Source organism: Oenanthe melanoleuca, chromosome 2, assembly GCF_029582105.1.
Source record: "Oenanthe melanoleuca isolate GR-GAL-2019-014 chromosome 2, OMel1.0, whole genome shotgun sequence".
Taxonomy (NCBI): Eukaryota; Metazoa; Chordata; class Aves; order Passeriformes; family Muscicapidae; genus Oenanthe; species Oenanthe melanoleuca.
This window is the reverse complement of record NC_079335.1, coordinates 66,634,979-66,651,939: the sequence shown is the minus strand read 5'-3', so window position 1 is coordinate 66,651,939 and position 16,961 is coordinate 66,634,979. Positions and strand designations below refer to the sequence as shown.

At 36.1% G+C, this 16,961-nt stretch overlaps 1 long non-coding RNA gene across 1 annotated transcript; it reads left to right on the top strand.

The window, feature by feature from the left end:
- The first annotated feature begins 2,973 nt into the window (after nt 1-2,973).
- Nucleotides 2,974-15,000, top strand: LOC130250229 (uncharacterized). Its single transcript, XR_008839942.1, has 5 exons — nt 2,974-3,056; nt 3,149-3,268; nt 4,538-4,643; nt 12,645-12,731; nt 13,730-15,000. It is a non-coding gene; the product is annotated as an uncharacterized LOC130250229 (long non-coding RNA).
- The last annotated feature ends 1,961 nt before the right edge of the window (nt 15,001-16,961 follow it).

Genomic DNA, 16,961 nt, shown 5'->3' with positions numbered 1-16,961 from the left:
TCCAGCTGCACTAGAGAGAGGGCAGTATAACTCTGTAGCCTACTAAATACAATATTGCTAAGAATAGACCATAAGTTTTGTACTGGTGTTGCAAAGTCTCAGAAATGAGCTTTGTCAGGATTACTTTGTACTTTTTTTAACCTACCTTGAAAATTTTTTTAGTTTGTTTAGCTATAACAGCCTGGCTAGGTGCTATGACTAGTTTGGGTTTTTTTTTTTTATAACTCCATATTGTATAACCATAATCCAGTGCATACTCTTGCAACAGGTAGTTATTCTGTGTAGGACAAAAAATTCATGGCTCTAACATGATGGTGTAAAGCAGAGACATGCGGGCTTGGTATGACAGCAGAGGCTTTAAAAGCAGGTTGAAAACTGCGTGGAATGTAGAGGAGCCCTGGCATGGGATGATGAGAGAAGTGACCCAGGGTTGGCTCTGGAGAGTCTAGACCTGTAAACTCAACTATGGACAATTAAAGGAATGCAGGGTAACAAGGAGAAAAGCAAGAAGTATCCAGTGTAAGCAACATGCTTTCCATACAGTAAATTCAGCTTTAACATGGACTTACAGACCTGCAAAGAAGGAGCAAAGTTTGCAATATGTGTTAGAGGAAAATAGAAATTACCCTAAACAGCTCCTACAGTGAGGCGGAGGCAATTATAATTAACATCATATTGCTATTGTCAGTGGACTCAGGATCCTGAAAACTTGCATGTCCAACTGAAGATGTCAACTCCAAGAAGCCAAGGAGCAGTGGAAGAGTGAATATAAATGCAAGGGAAGGGGTAGATAAAAAGAAGTCCATGTTTAGTAATTTTACTTTATTACTATTACTGATTCTTCCACAATACAGGAGGGTTTGTTCATTTGTTTTTTCTATATTTTTCTGTCACAAGTTTGGAGCCATGAATATTCTTTAAATAGTTATTTAAGATTTCAGTTACACAAAGAAAATATATTGGCTTTATGTATATAAGATTTGTTTACTTTTTGCCCTTAGAAAAACAGAAATTTCAGTTTAGATTCCTGCAAAATGGTACTGAAAGATATTCTAGTGTCTCAAAACAAGGAAATAACCTTCTAGTTCAGTCAAACTCATGCAACCTGATGTTCATTTGGAACAGTTTCCCCCACAATCTTCCACACACTGTTTTTCTTTTTACATACCCTTCTTCTCTTTGTATGTACCAATCTTTTCATTTAAAAAGAATCCACAGGGGTGTATATATTTGTTCAGGCATTTGAAGAAAAAAAGATTTTTATGCTTTGCTGTCTACTTTTAAGATTTTTAATCCTAACAGAATACTGTTGGAATAACATTTTTAGTTTCTGTTTCAAGGAAGAAACACTTGATATAATGCATTTATTTCTATAACAACCTGCTCTGACAAGACCTCATTATACTTCAGGCTATCATCTGGAGCATCTGTTCACATATCCCTTAGACTGTGAAGTGGGCAATGTATAAGCACAAATTACATGCTGAAACATCAGAGTGATACTAGGATCATCCATTCTCAAGTGAAAATTAATACCTTTAGCCAAATTCTTAAAAAATGTCCTTAAAAAAAAAAAAAAGGTGTATTTACCCTGCACATCACCAGAACATATTGGCTGCTGCCTGCAAAAACAACATGTAAGTAAAAGCATTGGAAGAGACTACATAGAATATGGTTTCCCCATGGAAATATTTCCACAGGACAACAGGACAAGCAGCCTATAGGCAAAGTAGGGTGAAGCTATTCTAGCACCAGGTAACAAATTTCAAAGCTGAAGGCATCCGGACAGCTACTCATTTTCAGTTTTTCCACACATGTTACAGCTTCAAGCAGATCTGGAAATGTGAATGACTATGTGGTTGGATTGAAACAAGTGCTATTTCCTTACCAACTGTGCTAATTCAGCAAAGTGGTAAAGCTGAGCTGAATCACCATGCAAATCTGTGGGAAGCTTTAAAATACTAGCTGCACAATGAATACACATTTTATATTTATTCATAAAGCCGAGAGACTAAAAATCTGAATCTTCCTTATGTCTGCTGAACTTTACAATACACTCCAGAGCAAGAATTCTAATATTAAAAAATTTAAAATAAACCCCAAACATTGTTCGAGGTACAGTCACAACCATTTGGAATAAAATTGGCTATCATTTATAACCCATTATTATAATGTGTAGAGAGCACTCATTTCCTGATAGAGCATTTATGTTCTATATTTACGTTCCAGTACAATGAAGCAGCATGCTTCATTAAAAAGTAGCATGTAAGAAAAACAAGTATTAGAATTCTAGCTTCAGAGGAACTTAAAAATATCTACAATTGCACTTCCAGCTTTATGTTCAGTTTTCAATCTCCTATAAACCAAAACACCTGAATATTAACATGAAGTTGGCCACCATTCTGAAACCCACTGACCATCTGTTTTTTAGAAGAGAATAAACATGGTAGAAGCTACACAAACACATCCAAGTGTTGTCCCAAAACAGACTACTAGATGCAACCAGCAAGCTCCAAAGTTCTGCAGCTTTCAAAACATGCAAAAAACTGGTAAACACACTCAGCCTTCTAAATGTCAGAGAGCACCCAGGCACAACTCCAGAGACAAAAATCCTTGTTGAAGGTACTGCTTCAGAAAGCAATTCAGAGGAGAAGCTTAACCTGTCTTCTCCCTGAGGCTGATCCACAGAATCCTTTCCTCACTAACAGCACAAAGAGACAAACCTTCCTTGACTTTTTTTCCTGGAAACTATATTTTGTCAGAATAGGCTCTGCTTCAGTAGGGAAATATGCCTAGAAGATTCAAGATAATAATTTTCCATTGTTGCAAATATTTGGCCCAAAAGTCTTGACTGACCAGAAGGCACTATGGTTACATGTCAGCATTTCATACTCAGGTATGAGCAGGCTGGAAAAAATGAGGATGCAGAAATCTGGTCTTAATTGACCCTGAACTCCTTACTCTACTGTTTCTGCTATATCTCTCACTGAATATTCAAAATCCAGAATCAAAACAGTTGAACAGAGGAGAGAGGAAAAGTACCCAAAAATTTAAAGGTAAGAAAAAAAATTAAACTAGAGAAAAGTTAAGGGGTCAGCTAACAATTTTTCTGATCAAAATTATGGCAAAATTCTTATTTTGGTTCCAGGATATTTAATTAAAATGTGGTGAGATTTGATGTAGATGACTTGTCATCTACAAGAGGACTCAGTACTTCAGTAAGCCTAAGGACAAGAAGCCTAAGGACATCTATGGACTATATTTCCTCGTAAGTTTATTATATGCATTAAGGAAAAAAAAAAGGAAAAGAAAATGGCTCAGAAAATTGTAATTCTCCAAAAACGTATGGAGAACCTATTCTTTTTAACAAGTGACTTATTTTCCATGTCTGAAATGTCTTCAGTTCATAATTTATTTTAGGGATTAGAAATTTTTAAAAGTTCAAATGAGTCCCAGTTGTCATGTTATGCCAGTGTAATGACATTGTTATGTGTAATATATCATCAAACTGACAATTTTGTAGTACAAAGGGGAATGGAAGATAATGGATTACAATGAAGGACCTTGAAAAGGTAGGTTTCAGAGTTTAATGATTTCAGTTTTGGAAGAAATCCTTTCTCAGGGTTGTTCATCTTGGTATTCTATTTTCTCCTTCATTTAGGCTTTAAATGTTGGTAACAATCTAATCACTACCAAATGTTTCCAACAACTGTATTTTTAATAGTGGCCTTGCTTCAAAGCATTCTATATTGCTGCCAGTAGCCTGGCAAAGTCTCTGAAAATTACAGACATTTAAAAATGGTAATTCTCTATATATAAATGTTCTGGCTATTGTCCATTTCTTTTGATACTAAATGAGAAAAATCCAATCAAGGATTTTTCCTCAGGCTCAAGACATTCTTTCTCCTCAGAATTTATATGATATAGAAGAAAGTAAAATATATTTTACCAATTGTGGCATGTCCCCAAAATCATAACAGAGTGCTGGAAATGTATAAATTTTCTGAATAACTTGTGATAATGTCTCTCCTTTTATTTGGTTATATACATACACAGGCATACATCTTTAATAAAAGTAGAACTGCTACAAAAGGAAGGAAAGACATAGACTGAAAAATAGCCCATAGTATTGTACCAGCTTCCAGCTGTAATTAGAGCTGGAGCTTGTACCAGATTTTCTCACATATCAAGTGCATATTCTAGCAATTCTGAGTTACTTGCTCAATTTTTCAATCTGAAAATGCTCAGTCTGAAATGCTCATAAAGGAGAAGTAGATTCTTATTTTTAAACATTTCTTCATAATTTTGCATATTTGGGGCAAACTGGGCCATCTCTGAAAGCACTGGACCATCCATAGAATAGTGTTAGTGGTAGTGGTTCACTCAGTTTAGGAAAACTGTGCTCACTCAGTGTAGCTGAGGACACAAGACTGAGAATACACCCAAAGCTCTTCCTCTTATCATAATTCCAATGATTTGAAGTCATTGTTCCTCAGGGATCAGTATTGGCACCAATGCTGTTTAATATCTCTTTCAGCAGTACAGAGGGTGGGATTGAGTGCAAGTTTGCTGATGACACCAAGGTGTGTGCTCTGGTTGACATGCTGGATGGATGGACCAGATGACCTTGACAGGCTTCAGAGGTGGGCCCATGGGAACTTCATGAAGCTGAACAAGGCAAAGTGCAAGGTGCTGCACTGGGTCACAGAAATTCCAAGCTCAAATACAGTCTGGGCAGAGAATGGATGGAGAAAAGCCCAGAGAAGATGGACCTGTGGGTGTTGGTTGATGAGAGGCTCAATATGAGCTGGCAATGTGTTTTCAGGCCAGAAAGCCAATCATGTTGGCATCAAAAGTAGCATAGCTAGCAGGTGGGAGAGGTGTTCTTCTCCCTCTCCTCTCCTGAGACCCCACCTGGAGTGCTGCATCCAGCTCTGGGTTCCCCAGCACAAGAAGATGTGAACCTGCAGAAGCGAGATCAGAGGAGGGCCACAAAAGATGATGAGAGGGCTGGAACCCCTCATCTATGAGAACAGATTGAGGGACTTGGGACTGGAGAAGAGCCAGACTCCAAGGAGACCTTAGAGCACCTTCCACTACCTAAAGGGGACCTACAAGAAGGCTGGAGGGACTTGTCACAAGGACATATAGCAATACGAGAAGGGGCCGTGCTTTTAAACTAAAAGAGAGTAGGTTTAGATACTAGGAAGAAATACTTTGCTGTGAGGGTACTGGAACAATTTCCTTAGAAAAGCTGTGAATGCCCCATTCCTGAAAGTGTTCAAGGCCAGGTTGGAGGGGGATTTGAGACACCTGGTATAATGAAAACTCTCTCTGCCCATGGCAGAAGGATTGGAAGGAGACGATCTTTAAGGCATTCTGTGATTCTATGATCAAAGACTTTGCATGTCCAAATTCTAATGGCTACAAAAAGCCTGAAAAAAGAAATATATCTGTGAAATGCCACTTGTATTGTGTGTAGGTGGCAAGATTTTGAGCAACATGAGGGCTACAGGGATGGCTGCTTTGGCAGGAGATCAGATGGAGTCTTGTCCCAGACTCAGCTGGTTTCAGCCTTCTCCACAATGGACCCACAACAGGACAAAGTGGAGGTTGTTGTCCATTTTAACATTTCCTCTGGCACATCATATTTAAAGACAGCGGAGAAAAGAGAAAGGGTGAGAAACAATCCTGCAAGCAACAACATGTGACAAAGAGGGTGAGGATGTGCTCCAGGTGACATACCAGGCATTCCCTTGTAACCCTTGCTGGAGCAATTTATTTTCCTGCAGCCCATGTACTTGAACACACTGGAATAAATATCCATCATGCAGCCCTTGAAGAACTCTGCTATGGAATGTTGTTGCTCATTTCCTTTTAAAATTAAGATATACAGGAATGTATATTTTGTGTGTATATTTTCAGATTCCCAGACCTACTATTTATTAGTCATAATGCATCACAGTGGTCAAGATTGCTTTCTAATGCAAGATTCATGATGGTTTTGAGTTAAATTATTGTAATTCCTGGTGTTCTGAATGCCACAGAAATATAGCACAAGTTTAGCAAGACTTACTTGCTATCAAATATGATACTCTAATTAAAAAAAATATATAATAGGAGATTAGAGGATTGGACTCAAATCAAAAGGAAGAGATAGAACTGCTATGATATGTCTTTTATGAAGAATTACCCTTAGATTCGTCACACCCTTTTTGTTTAGTTAAATAACAAATAATTTTTGTACATAGATGTACAAATGTGAACAGGTATAGACACATAAGATAAATGCTTAAGTGTTTATATGTATTAAAAAGATGCACAAATGTCTAGCCCTTGAGAGCATCCTGTGCATCTGGATTTCGGATTACAACAAACATTTTGATTATTTGCATATACAAAGCTATATTTGGCAACACATTTTAACTTCTTATAGTTAAGTGAGGCTCAGATGAGAGATTATTCTGAATGTTAAGAAGCCATTGGAGAATGTTAGCTCTCTGACAATAAAGAGATTGACTCTTGATCTGCAGTGCCATGTCATTCATTCTTGTCACTTCTTAGCTAAGGAAAATACAGGGGAGATCAAGACTGTTCCCAGAATCAGACTGTTTCAGCCAACTCAGCCCACCTCTATTAATTCCTGTCATTAAACAACACTCTAATTCTACCTGGTCCAAACCAGCAGAACCTATTCAAGTTCAGTAGATTGTTTTATTGGCATACAGGTGTCTTGTGTCTCCCTTCTAGTCTGCCATATATCTCCACCAAAGAAACTTAACCAACAGCTACCCATTTGATTTTATTGACAACTGATGCACTTCTAGAAGAAAAAGCATATTAGAATCTTTGCCAGTCTTCCACTGACATTTCACCCTTACAGTGGAAGTACTGGTAGGAAGCAAAACTGTGTAGAACATGTTAACTCTTTAGAAGTTGGATATAATTTTTCAATTTAAATCTAGGCCACCACAAAAAAAAAAAAAAAAACAAAAACAAAACAAAACAAAACAAAACAAAACAAAACAAAACAAAAACAAACAAAAAAAAAAAAAAAAAAAAAAAAAAAAAAAAAAAAAAAACCAAAAAAAAACCACCACCAAAACTTGCTAAGAACTCAATGAATCTTGGCAAGAATGTGCTTTAAAGGGTATGATTCCATATCACTTTATCATAAGTGTGAAGGCAAAAAAGGAGCTGGATTTCCATTTCTCAAAGTTTTAGATGTCAATAGCACAAAACTAATTCCACAGAAAGAAAAATATGACCACCTGCTTTTTACTGTCACATGAATAAATCATGCCAAAGATTTACACTCTCACAGAAGTGTGTGATTTCTTCTTTTTTGTTTTATTTTGGGAGCTGTGCACACTTGCTTATTTCCTGAGGTGAAAACTTGGTCAGGACAGAAGGAATTTGATTAGGGTAAGACAGAAAGAGAGAAAATAACTGAAGACAAAGAAATAAAAGGTCTATGAAAACATAGAAAGAAAGGAAATAGGGAAAACGGAGGTATGATGGTGTAAAGTTCCTGAAGGAGACAAAGATATAGAACTAAATCAAGCAAAAAACCAACATAAAAGAATGAATGCCCAGATTAAAAACTCTGAAACTCAGATGGAATTGAAAAGCTATGCAGCAGTATTAGTTCAGTCCCTTGCTCAGTAGCAGTTCAACCACAATCACAGACCTGTTTTCCTCAAAACATCTTAGTGATTTCCAACCAAGTATTAGCAGAGCCAGGTATTGCTTGTCTGATGAGACCAGATGAAACAATATCTAGGGTACAGCAGCTGCTTGTGACAAACTTTTTTGGCTACAAACTCTCCCTCTCTTGTTAGTGATTTGAAGAAATATTTTTCTTGCATATACATATGGTCATGCAAGTGCAAGGGTTCCATTCAACCTGTTTTGTATGTGGAATTTCGAGATAGCACACTCAGAGAGGCCCAGCCCTGAGAGTACCTACAGCATTCCTGCTATTACATACCCCATTATATCTGGCTCTGTTTAGCAGTAGCCTACCCTGGAGTAAAACTAAATGCTTTTGTACTAACTAAAATGTGCATTAATGAAAATATGTCCCTGAAGTCATGATGAAAACTTGATAAATAAGCAATACACCAAAAAAACAAGCAAACTACTTAGCTGTTTAATGAATTTTAAAAAAAATCTATTTAATGAAATTGATAATATTTTCCCACTGCAGTATAATGTGAAGTAACTAGGAGATTTTAATTTAATATAATATGGTACAATAACTATACAGTTCTGATTAAAACCAAACAGGGACCAAATTATGAATGTATTAATAATAACGTTCTCTTCATGAAATCCTATAGCATTTTTTTAGTTTCCTAAAGATGTTCCAGAATACATCAGAATTCCCTGGTTGTCCAATGATGTTTAGAGATGATATATTCTGTGTAATTTTTTTTTAGCAAATTAGTACTTACTAAAAATGATATGAATGAAAGAAAGAATTAGAATTTAGGAAAATAGTACTCATTAAATTGGATTCAAAAGGGGAGGATGCCAGGGAGGAAACAACACTGAAATATGTTTTCTGTCATTTCTTCAGCCATTCAACAGATATTTTCTGGATCAGTGAAAATGGATAACACCTTCTTTTTCATAGATGCATGTTAATTTCCTGTTCTCTCTCAAGCTAGTAGTGTACTTTTGCAGGAAGGCAGCATGACTGATAAACTGTTTTCTATGCACAGTACTTGGCTACTGATATTTTCTCAGCTGAGAAGGAAAACAAAGTAAGACTGACTTGGTTTAGCAGGTTTGCACTGACTATTCATTAATGACTAACATCATTAGCAGGGAATAAAAGGTAAATTCAACGAAGGGAAAGTATACCTCCCAAAAAAGTGAGCTCCTGAAAACTCAAATTCCTTCCCTTGGCTCCTAAGACAGGAAGAGTGCCAAAGGAGAACAAAGCAAGCTCAGCAATTAAATGAAGCATCCATGCAAGCTCTTGAGAAGTAGCATAGTATAAGGGACAGTTTCAGTCTCGCCAATTAAAGATACCTTGAGGTCATACTTACTAACCCAGACAAAATGGGCTGAAAGGCTAATGACTCAAATCAGCATATGCAAACTTAGATTTTAAAATGGTTGTCTTTACTGCTGTGACAGCTGCTTTATAGACTATTGCATTGTTAAATGGATCAGTATTCCTTTGATGCTGTGGAAAACCTGACATAGACTCATAATCGGAGAGTGACCTAAGAAGACATTAAGTACAGAGCTCATTTTGGTAACTGCTCTCTTTCTTTGAGGACTTCACTGTGAGCTGGTTAACTTCCAGTCTGATAAGGAAATATAATTACCTGTTAGTTTTCTGTATGAGTTATTCCCTGCTATGGGTATAAAAGAGAATGGAGAATGTAGATGCAGCAAATCCGTTGCTCTCTCCACAACACAAACAATCAGAAAACAGTCAAATGCATAGGCAAAAGGGAATAGGGAGAAGAAATCTTTTAATCAAAGGGAAAACCCATTATAAGAACAGTCATTCTTTCAAACAAACTCAAAGTGGTGATGCAGGCAGGGAAAAATAGAAATTGTTCTTTAGTATTCAAAACTGTTTTCCATATTCACTGGTAACATGCAGAAGGATCTTAAATTGCTGTTCAAAAATTTTAGGACAGGCACTGCTTCCTTGAACAGGTAACTAGTAAAAGGTGGGCTAATAACATATGGGAATTAAAACACAGTTTTTTCAAAGCAAGGACTAAAAGCCCATTCAGTTCCAGAGTCAAGAATATTTATAAAATTATGATAAAGATCTGGTGAATACAGAAAGGATAAACCTGATATTACATTGTTCAAGGTCATAAAAATAAAGGTTGAAGGTGAAGAGGTCTAGAAGAACTTTTCAAGAATGGGCAATATGATAACAGATGAAATTCAATAATCGCTGCCTATTTTAAAAGCATTAATTCATGCAAACTGGTTCAGATCCTCCACTCAAACCTTTTTTTCTCTTTTTTTTATGCTGGTGCTGCACCACTTCTGGTAAACAAGAATAAAGAGATGACCCTTTAAGAACAAGGATTTTCTTTGCAGACACCCTCAGCTTGACAGACTGACCCTTTCCTGCTGTGAATGCAGCCCAAAGCCTTGTTCAGACCTCTGCCTCTGTAGACAGAGAGGCTCCATACCAACTTCTCTTTCATTTGCCAGGGCTGAGGGAAGAAAATATCCATGGTTTATGTACATACCCTAAAGTATTGGAAAGGAGAAAAACATTGCAAAGATAAGACCAAAAAATGTATATGAATATGAAAGTGTGACTATTTTTCAAAACTGCCTAGTGTTTCAGTTTGGAATACGCTGTCTAATTACATATAAAAATATTATTTAAATACATAAATATGTTGTCCTTTTAATTACTGAATACTCAGGAAAGCAAACTCAGTATTTAAATGTAAAAATGTAAACATTTAAAAGAATAGTTATGCAAATTATTGCAAGAAAGGAAGCCCCACTGTAAAGTTCCTCCTGACTGAACAGGATAATCTAGCAATTTTAACAGGAAAGAAATGTAGATAGAAAGACCTAAAGTATTTATCTGTAATGGAAAAGAATTTACCTGATGAAAATGTTATTTAAAGGGAAGATTAAAGTTTGAAACTATTACCTTTTAAACAACTTTTTTCAAATATATCTTGATTTAGGCTTATACAAAACAGCAAGAATTTGAAGCATTCTGTTTTCAATGGTTTGATTTAGGAGGAAACAGTTGAAATGAAATATTAAAATTTACTGTAAGCACTTGAATAAATTAATATAGATTAGTTTTGATAGCAGCAGTTGAATTTTGGCAGGGACTATAGGGATATGCTGATTTGCTTCTATAAAAGCTAATGCTGATTCATTTGAGATCTTCACAAGACCTTTTATATAGTATTTATTATTATATTTTTCTTCATCCAACGCAGTATAGTTTATTTTAAGTATGAATGGATGATGCAACATGATTAGAACAATTCCCATATGAAGTTGACCCTTGAGGTCTTTTTCCTTAATGTATTTTTTCGTTACTGACATTATGTCCATGTTCTGCTAAGTTCCCTGTTTCTGTTAGGACAGAAAGGACACCTGATGGTTGTGATGACTCATGCCCCCCACATCCTTTCCTTGTTCCACATTGTGATTTCAGAAATGCTCATTAGCCCTTGGCCTTAACAAATAGCACCTGGACTAAGCTCCTCTTGAGCCTCTCAGAAACACAGGGAACTAGTTCTGTCTAATGAGCTCCTGATTTTTAACAAACAGCTTTGCTAACTTAAATTTCTTCCCTGAACAACAACCCAAGTGGAACAACATTTTTGTTACTGAATTTTGAAAGAAAGCTAGGGACCCAAATTGCTGCCAGGATGGAAAGTTACTGTGGCTGAATCCAGTGCTCTTGCAGCCATTTGAACAGCAGTTTAAGTGAGATGCTCTGAGCTCTCCTGGACCCCAGTGGTTGTGACCCTCTGAGTGGGGCCTCTCAGAGATAGTGAGCTCTCAGGTTTGCTGCAGCTGGAGCACTGAACAATGACAACGCAGCCTGAGCTGACACCCTCACTCCTTGAGGCCCTACCTTTCTCCCATTGTGAAGATGTAAAGATGTGAGGACTTCGCTGACTTTGGGGGGAATTTTTCACACATATTAGTCTCATACGTGCTCCTTTAGTCTGTATTTAAGTGGCTGTGAATACACAATAGAAAATGTACTAAGAAAATTGCTCTCTTAGATTCTTAAGTAACTTAGATTCCTTAGTAAGACAGGCCTATAAATGAGTTGCTGTTATGCTTGTAATAAATTCTATAAAATCTTCTGCTAAATTTTTTAAAATAGGTTATAAATTTAGTACTTAAGTTGAAGTGCTGTTGAAACATTTAGGCCTAAACCATTGGTCAAGTCCAGGGCTAAGTTTAGCAAGGGAGTCTACTCTGAACCTTGGGACTCAATGGGAAAGTTTCTTTTATTCCTTTTTATCCTTACCCTTCTCCATCCTCACCTGTTTTATATCCCCAGACTCCACACAAATAATTTTTGGCTGATTTTAGTTTTAGATTAATTGATTTTTCTCTATGTGCTTTAACAATCTAGAAGGCAGTAGAGTGAACTCTTGCAACAGATCTTGTCATTCTTTCACTTTAATATTTTACCTGTTTTTGCTGATATATTTGCTTTTTGGTTGATCCTTTGAACAACCTAAGACACTCACTTGCAACAAATGATCAGAGAGATGATCCTTTTCACTCTAGTGTAAATCAGTAAATACTGAAAATATTACAAGGAAAGACAATCCTCAATATTGTGATGGTTTTTCCAACACAATAATTCAGAAAAGTCAATATTAGTTTAGAAATAAATTTCTTCTACAAGAAGCATATGACTACTGTCTTTGGAAACACCAAGTGCTTTTCAAAAAAGCAGTTTCTAATTGCATGGTACATGTTATAAGAGACATGAAAACCTAAGCAAAATCATTACTTTGCTACTTGAGCTTTCAGCTTGAGGTGGTGAAGATGAAAGGTGTTCTTTTTCTCTAGTTATTACCAAGGAAAGGTATGGAAGATCTCATCATGACAGACTAACTCAAATGTTATCTGCTAAATGACTATTTTTCACACAGCTGCTAAGCTTTGATGTGAATTTATGCAGCCTGTGTGAAGACACCCTAATGAAATATGACCTGAGTTGTATCTCTATATTTTAGCAGGTAAGGACATGTGCTAGAGACTGAAGGGCCTGCTATAGACCAGCACTAACCATTACTTTCTTTGGTACCAAATAATTCCTACATACAAACACACCATGCACTAAGCTTAACATCTGTCACAGGAGCTGAAATGAAGGCACTAAGTAAGGAGAGGAAATTTAAAGATACATTTGAGCCAAGAGAGAATGACACTGTTGGAAAATAGCAGGCATAGTGACTGCCACAGTGTACAGACTTCACAGAAAATAAGTGAATTTCTCCTGCAAAATTATATATAAAAGCATACTGTCAGTATATAATGGTGTACAGAGTTTTCTAGGGCTGAAACATCATGATATATTTCAGAGCTAGGATTTGTTGTTAAGTTTTCCATAGTACTGAAAGCATTAATTTAACAACTGCTTAGATGACATTTATTTGTCAAATTATCATTGTAATTTCAAGTGTCATTTTCACACACACAGCAGTTAAACCTTTTTCTGGAAACAGTAATAATTAGGGAAAAAAGAGGGATTGGGGATGATATAGAACCATAGAATACTTTGTATTGGAAGAAATCTTTAAAAGTCATCCAAACCTCTTATAATGAGAAAAGACATCTTCAAACAGATCATTCATTTATATTCATATTTATTTGTTATAATGAAAACTTCAATGTCTTTATGTTTTGAAAAACTAGAAGACCTATTCTCCCTTTAACTGCACAGTGCAAACTTATCCTGCATTTTTACTAGAGTTCTTCCCCAATCTTCTCTATCTTTACTAAAGAGAAATAATTAATAAATTCCTTAAAAAAAAGCTAACACCAGCAATTTTGTGTACTAACATAAATTGTTAAAAAACCCACCCCTTCAGAAATAAAATGCTTCAATCAATTATGTTTTCAAGTAATCATGACTTTTTAACACTATAAATCACATTAGTTCATGCTGCTTTGCAGGCTTGTCAGGTACACATGGACACATAAGATGACCATTAACTTTTATTTCTTTTTCTAGCTTTTCCTAGATTCCAGCAATTTAAGTTTTTGAGATGTAGTTTTCTTGGTTCCCATCAGAACAAAAGGATTCTGCCATTAGCAAGATACTTGTGTGACCTTCAGAGCTGTGTCTCCAATTTCTTCCTAGCCTCCTGTTGGTCTATTCAGTCTGCAGCCTTTTGGGACAATGATGAGCTACATATTTCTCCAGCACAAAATAGCAAAATAAGGTGCTACTCTCAGTTGGAGTATAAATATAATTTTAACAAAATTAATAAAAATAATAAACCCCAACCAATTATATAGACCATATTAAAGGCTATAAAACTGGGCAAACTTTGATTTTTTTCTAATATTCAATGTCAGATTATTATCTATAAAAATCTCCATAACTTATGCTTTGTCAGAGGCTCTCATGTGCTTTCATCTGGATTTATACCTTTTAGCTTTCCAATGAAAACCTATTAAAACAACCAATATGGAACAAGTAGAATTAATCTTTACCACAATATCTTGCTTGCCATCCTATACTCCATAAGAAAACATTACACTCTTTCACAATAGTAAATTTTTCTTGAAAATCCTTCTTTATAAATCCATGACACAATAAGTATTCTCCAAACTGATTGAATCTTGGAGCATGAGTTGCAGGAATAAAAAAGATAAGAATCCAGACTTAAGTAACATGATTTTTTTTTCATTTTTTATTTTTTTAAAGCAAACAAAAGAGAAGCAAGTATTTAAACATCTCTAACTTACGTTGAACTTCCAATTTCTTTAAATGGACAAGGTATGCATAATTAAAGTAAATTCTACATGAAAATGTGTAAAATAAAAGATTTGGATCCTCTTGAGTGTCTTAATATTGCTTCAAAATGCCACAGAATAAAATCCAATTATGCTTTTGTAGCCCTGGTCAAATGAGAGTTTAGAGAAAAAAAAAAAAGAAAATAAAAAAGTAAATATTTTAAACTTAATACAATTAATTGCAGCTTTCCTCAAAGATACATTTTCCTTGATTGCCTTAACTGCTAGTTATTTCATGGCTCAAGCAGGGTAGCAATGCTACAATCCTATTTTTTTCCTCACACATAATTATGCTGTTTTTCAAACCATATGTATGTTATCTTACCTCTCATTTATCAAATTTTCTAGTTTCCTCATAATATATCATTATTTCAGTTATTTACTTCAATTTTGTTCTTAGTTTATGCTTAGGATGAAATTTATGTCACCTCAGTTTTCTAACCAAAGCCCAATCCTATTAAGTTGCCCAGTATAATTAGCCAGGAAAAGTCACTTCCAAGGAGCATTTCATCCCCTGCCAAGATAAGAATTTTCCTCAAGTTTTATTTTACCAGCTACTTGTGACACTGTGGCTTTGGCTTCTTCTCTTTGGGAGATTTCCACTAGCACATGTGCAGTCTTGCCATCTCTCCTTCCCCTTGCTCCCACCTCTTCCCTTCAGCAAACAAGAAGATTTAAGGAAATAGATCCATGCAGAACAAACCACAAGGCACAGGTGCAGGGGGAATATGACAGGAAGAGTTTTGTCTGGCTTTTAAAGCACTGATCTTCACTTGTAAATTAACTCTGATTCTTGAAAATCTGTCCAAGTCAGGTGTTGAAAGGACCCAATTTCTTCAGATCTTCAGAAGTCATTATTCTAGGCTGGTAAGCATTCATTTTGCTAATTTTTTTGAGTGTTTATTTTCTAGACAACTGTGAAATAGTGTACTGTTGGCCTTCCAAGAGTGATTAACTCCACTTTAATCTGCTCCTGATACTTGTTATGTGCTTTGAGAACTGAAAACACATCCAAATTGTTAGAATTAATCATTTGCTAAAGTAGAATACCTTTCTAACTGCTTGTAAAACTAATGGTGCTCATACATTGTTCAAGCATTCAATTTCTAGCATAAACTGTAGCAAGTTATTTTATTGATATTTATAGACAAATAAAACTATCAGGGGAGTCCAACATTCTACCCTGTTGTGCTTTGAGATGTCACTATTAGTGCTGCAAAATATCTGTTGCTCTATTGATTCTAAGATTTTTTAACTTCAGAGAAATATTTCTGAGGCATTTCCAGAGATGTGAGAACAAAGTAGTAGATATGCACACTTAATTTTCAATGGAATAAAATTATCTACAACATGAGCAAGACTTTACAGGTTTCTGTCTCTCCAGAGGCTTGTAATCATAGATAAGATTGCTAACATTGCTAGGTATTAATTTCAAGTGAAGAAAGTGTTTTCTCTGTTGGTGATAAAGTAAAGGTAGTCTGGTTTGCAAGAATAACAGCAATACAGAGCAAGTAGCAGTCCTAAAAAGAAGGTAAATTTGTCTAAAAATAAACTCACACATAATAGAACTGCACTTCCCCCAACTCCCTGCAATACTCTTACCTTATGTCCACTTCAAAAAACACAGATTCAAGAAGAAATTGAGAACATTGCCTAAACTGATGGTGACTGCTGTAAGATGTACCACTATCAGTGTTCACATCTGTGACCCAAATGTGCTAGTTTTGGCTGGGGTACAGCTAATTTTCTTCACAGTGCCTAGCATGGAGCTACATTTTGGATTTGTGCTGAGCAAAATGATGATGACATAGAGATGTTTTTCCTATTGCTGAACAGGATTTACACAGAGCCAAACTATTTTCCACTTTTTGTACTGCCACAGTAGTGAGGAAACTGGGGGTGCACAGAAGATTGAGAGGAGGCAGGGCTGGGACAGGTGACCTCAATAGAGAAAAGGGATATTCCAGGACCATATGATATCATGCTCATATATAAAGTGGAGAGAAGGAAAGAGGGGGCTGTTTGGAGTGATGGAATTTGTCTCCTCAAGTCACTGCTACATGTGATGGAACCTGCTTTCCTGGAGTTGGCTGAACACCTGCCTCCCCATGGGAAATGGTGAATGAATTGCTTGCTTTGCTCTGTTGTGTGCTTTCTCTGTTTAACTTTGTCCCAGCCCATGAGTTTTCTAGCTCTTACCCTTCTGATTCTCTCCCCACCCCACAGGTGGGAGAGAGCAGCTGTGCTGGGCTTGGCTGCCTGCTGGGGTTAGACCATGACAGTCCTTTTTGGCATCCAGTGCAGGGGCATAAAATGTTAAAGTCAGATTTGTAACCTAACTTTCCAAGACTTATTTAAGGTGTCTTTGTTTCTATATACTTAAATTTTCTTTTTCAGCTACCCATGCATGACTGGCATACATGACTCAGAGTATCATCTCAGCA